The sequence below is a fragment of the Cervus canadensis genome, chromosome 4 (genome assembly GCF_019320065.1).
Source record: "Cervus canadensis isolate Bull #8, Minnesota chromosome 4, ASM1932006v1, whole genome shotgun sequence".
Lineage (NCBI taxonomy): Eukaryota > Metazoa > Chordata > Mammalia > Artiodactyla > Cervidae > Cervus > Cervus canadensis.
In genome coordinates this window covers 55,291,800-55,296,489 of record NC_057389.1, presented here as the reverse complement: position 1 = coordinate 55,296,489, position 4,690 = coordinate 55,291,800, and the positions used below count along the sequence as shown (strand labels likewise).

The 4,690-nt window shown below is 38.0% G+C and overlaps 1 pseudogene across 1 annotated transcript; it reads right to left on the bottom strand.

Annotated features, from left to right (window-relative positions):
• Positions 1 to 843: 843 nt before the first annotated feature.
• LOC122439769 lies at positions 844 to 1,806 on the bottom strand (annotated as a pseudogene). Its single transcript, XR_006268990.1, has one exon. The product of XR_006268990.1 is annotated as a proteasome subunit alpha type-6-like (transcript).
• Positions 1,807 to 4,690: the final 2,884 nt, after the last annotated feature.

The window sequence follows — 4,690 nt, the reverse complement described above, 5'->3', positions numbered from 1 at the left end:
TTGTGTTTGCCTGGTGTTGACGACACTGATTCTACCTCTGTAGCCACAGATAAAATAAGTTGTTCATGATTAACCTCTTGGACTTTGCACAGACACCTGCTTATGCAATTTAGTGATCCCTGGTGGCCAGAGATTCTTGGACTAGCTCACATCCGCAGTGCAAATACTGAGTGCAGGGCTCAGGTCACCTGCACTTATAGTTCTTGGTACCGAGGTAGATTTTAAAGTGGTTGCAGGACATATTACCTAAAGTTACATGGACAGGGCAGTCATTGAATCCAAGAATGAAAAGTCAGATATAGAAATGAAGTCTAGAAGACACACAGAAAGTTGACTAGTGATCTGTGTTTATTATTTTTAAAAATAGAGCTTTAGAAATAGGCAGAACCAGAACTTAAACTTGGGTCTGAGTCATACCAAAGTCTGTATTCTCATCACTACCTTGCATTGCTCCTCTGGGGATTGTAGGAAAGACCAATACAATACATCACTAAAAGAACTGACTGCCCATATCACCCAGAGAAAATTCTCATATTATACAAGGATTTTCATATATATATATATATTTAACATTTAAATAGGATCTTAAGTGTAGAACTGTTAGAATCAGTGACCACAAGGTACCTATCAGTAATTACATGACAGTGGGGGAATCTAGCCATGACCACACAGTAAAGGCAAGTGGATAGTCCCTATCAGTATACATACATTCTTTTTTTTTTTTTTTTTAATATACAAACAGTCTTGTATCTCCAATATGAAACTGAAAAAAGCTTTCTTTGACCCACATCTGCCTTCAGACACTGGCTGAATTCTTTCCTGTTCACTGTGTAACTTTTTTTTTTTTCCAAAAGCACTGGTTTTATTTATACAGAGTCCTAACCATTTCAGTGGCAGCAAGAGTGGGAGAAGTTCCTTTTTCAATCGAGGGGCCCCCGAAATGTTGGTCTGTTGTTACCAAACACACAAGCAAGTGGTGTCACGGATTTGGTAAACTAACTACAGTGTCTAGTCTCTCTCTGCTAGAGCAACAAGGTGAGCGTCAATCTCTGCTTCTGTAAGAATCCTGAATTTAGGATTTTCGACTGTAACTACTCCAACTTCTATTTCTGAAGGTTTGAAATCAATTGATAGAACAGTAGACAGGCATGTAATCGCAGTTTCCACTGTCTGTTCAAAGGTCCAATCAAATTTCTTCTTTACTTTTTTTTCAAGGAAGCTGGTTGACTCAGTTTGTTTAACTCCTGCAGCAGTTGCTTTAAACCCACAATAGTAACCTGCAGGATCACACTTGTACACCTGAGGGCCTTGTTCTTCATCTATACCAATTAAAATCATACAACAACCAAGAGGCCTCATTTCAGCATTCTGTGTGTAGACCTGAGAAATATCAGCAATTCTTTTACACAGCATGTCCACGGGAATTTCGTAACCATACTTGTATTTTCAATTAGCTGCCTCATAGCGTGCCCTCTGTACCTGGGATCTACTGTCAGCTGTCATTCCTGTCATCACACAGCCAATGTTTTCAGTTATCTTGAATAAGTGAGTCACTGTGCTGGAATCCAGTAATTTGTCAGGCACTTTCTTCTGTGTGACAATCACTGCACAGTCTTTCCCTCTGACAGCTACTGATGTAAGGCCATCCTGGTTAATAGCCTTAAAAGCATATTCTACTTGGTAGAGCCGTCCCTCGGGAGAAAAAATGGTAATGTGTCGGTCAAAACCAGCGCTGGAACCCCGGGACATGGTGCACCACTATTCCAAGCACAATCTCGGGCCTCCTAGCTCCTACACCAGGCGTACAAGCCCACTGTGTAACTTTTACAAATATTCTCCCTAGCCACCAATGTAACATGTTCCTTACCTTCAGTTTTCTCCTCAAGGATGACCCACATGGGCTTCAGACCCTTACTCACAGATACCCTCCAACACGAAGTCTAAAGGTTGTTTTCTGTCTTCATTTTTCTCAAACTCACAGCAGCAATCAACTTGATTCCTTCTTTTTTGAACTTGGGCCATAATTGACGTAACATTACACATTAATTTTAAGTGTACAACATAATAATTTGATGTCTTTGTATATTATGAAATGATCACACAGTAAGTCTAGTTAATATCTATCACCATACGTAGTTACATAATTTTTTTTCCTTGTGATGAGGACTTTGAAGATCTATTCTTGGCAATGTTCAGATATGCAATACAGCTTTATTAACTATAGTCACAATGCTGTACAGTATGCATGCTGCATGTGTGCTCAGTTGCTTGGTCTTGTCCGACTCTTTACAAGCCCATGGACTGTAGCCTGCCAGGCTCCTCTGTCCATGGGATTTCCCAGGCAAGAATACTGGAGCCAGTTGCCATTTCCTTCTCCAGGGGAATCTGTATTAGTGGGCTTGGAGCTTAGGTGTTTTTGTTTGTTTTTTTAGGTTCCACATATAAATGAGATCATACTACATTTGTTTTTCTCTGACTTACTTTATTTAGCATAATGCCCTCAAGATGTGCCTGTGTTGTTGCAGATGGCAAGATTTCATTATTTTTTTTATGGCTGAATAGTATTACCTTATAAATATATGCACCACATCTTCTTTACCCATGTATCCACTGATGGAGACATAGGTTATTTCCATATCTTGGCTATTGTAAATAATGCTGCAGTGAATGTGGAAGTGTATATATCTTTTCGAGTTAGTGTTTTCATTTTCTTTGGATAAATATCCAGAAGTGGAATTACTAGATCATGAGGTAGTTCTATTTTTAAATTTTTGAGACACCTCCATAATTTTTTCCATAGTGGCTGCACGAATTGACATTTCCATCAACAGTGCACAAGGATCCTTTTTCCACATCCTCACTAGATACTTGCTATTTCTTGTCTTTACGATAATAGTCATTCTAACTACTGTGTCAACATCTCTTATTAAAGTTTTTTTTTCCCCCTCTACTGTTTTTCTCCTATCTTATTCTTTGATTCCTTTTTGATTTCTTTTTTGCTGGCCTCTTCTCCTCTGCTGAACCTCTAAATTTTGTTAAGTCCATGGGTTGGTTCTTGCAGCCACCTCTTTTCACCTCCACTTTCCTTAGTCCTATTATGTTATATACCTTATGTAAACTGAAGACATCAACTCCATACCTTCAAGTGTAACCTCTGCCTTGAGCTCCTGTGTCATATATCCAGCTTGGAAGTAGTCCATTGTAAATTTTTAAATGGGAGACCACCAAGAAATTTTATTTACTTCTTAAGCGTCATATATACTTGACGCTTCTTAAATAATTTCATAAGCACCTCAAACTTAGTATGTCTTACTATACCCACCCAGCCTGCTTCTTCCTGAGTCTTCTCTATCATGAAGAGAGACCGTTATCTACCCAAGTGCCCAGGCTATAAACTCACCAGTAATCCTGGCATTTTCTCTTTCTCTAATTATCACATCTCATCTTTTAGCAAATCGTGTTGACTTTACCTTTACATGTGAATCTTTCTGCTTCTCTCCATGGTATAAGCCCCCTCAACTCTTTTCTAGACCATTGAAGGGCTTCATAACAGCTTTCCTTGCTTCCACTATTGATTCCTGCTACAATTCATTCCTCCTATATGGCAGCCAAAATTACTTATTTAAGAAGTAAATAAAAATTTTTGGTGGTCCCCCATTTAAAAATTTACAGTGGACTACTTCTAATAATATCTAGCAAACTCCTGTCAGACAAACCCTCATGTAGATAACAGCTATAAACTCTGGAAAAAATAGATAAACAGCTACCTGGAGGGACTAGTGAGTCATCGAAAGCAGATACAATTGGGAAAGAGTCTATGTTTGAAAAGTGGGATAGAAAAAAAAAAAAAAGAAAAGTGGGATAGAGCAAAGATGGGTTGCCCAGAGACCTGGCTGATGTCTGAATTATGCTTGTGTGGGGTAGACCCCAAAGAGCCCAGAATAAGCCTTATAGAACTCAACAGAGATATCAACTGCCACCCACTGCAAGGGAAGCAGAGCTTAGGGTTTCATGTTAGTCAAGTCAATTGGCCTGCTAAAAGTGAGCAAGGTAATAATAATAAAACTACTTGGAAAAATACAACAGAGTCCAGGGGTTTTACAGCACATTCTTTCTGGTCAGGAAATACTAAAAAATTACCAGGCCCATGAAAGAAACAGAAAAATGTGACTCACACTCTAGCAAAGACAATCTTTGGATACCCATCACTGGATGATCTATTTGTAGTATTTAGCACACAGAGGTTTTAAAGCAACTATTATAGCTACATTCAGGTACCTGTAGGAAAATATTCTCACAATGAATGAAAAAATGGAAATCTCAGCAGAAAAAGAGAAATTACAAAAAAAAGTAAGAGTTCTAGAACTGAAAAATGAAGTATCTGGAAAAATTTACTGGATGATATTAATGGAAGATTAAAGATAGCAAAAGAAAGACTTCATAAACTTAGAGGTAGATCAATAGAAATCATCCAAGATGAAGAATAGAGAGGAAAAAGATTTTAAAATCTCATGACCTGTGAACAATATAAAAAGGTCTAGCATACATTTAATTGGAGTTCCAGAAGTTTCCAAGAAGAGGAAAGAGCATGGAACAGAAAAATATTTGATGAAACAATGGCTGAAGATGTCCTTTCTTTAGTTAAAGTCATACACTTAATAATTAATGAAACCAAATAAGCCCCAAATTG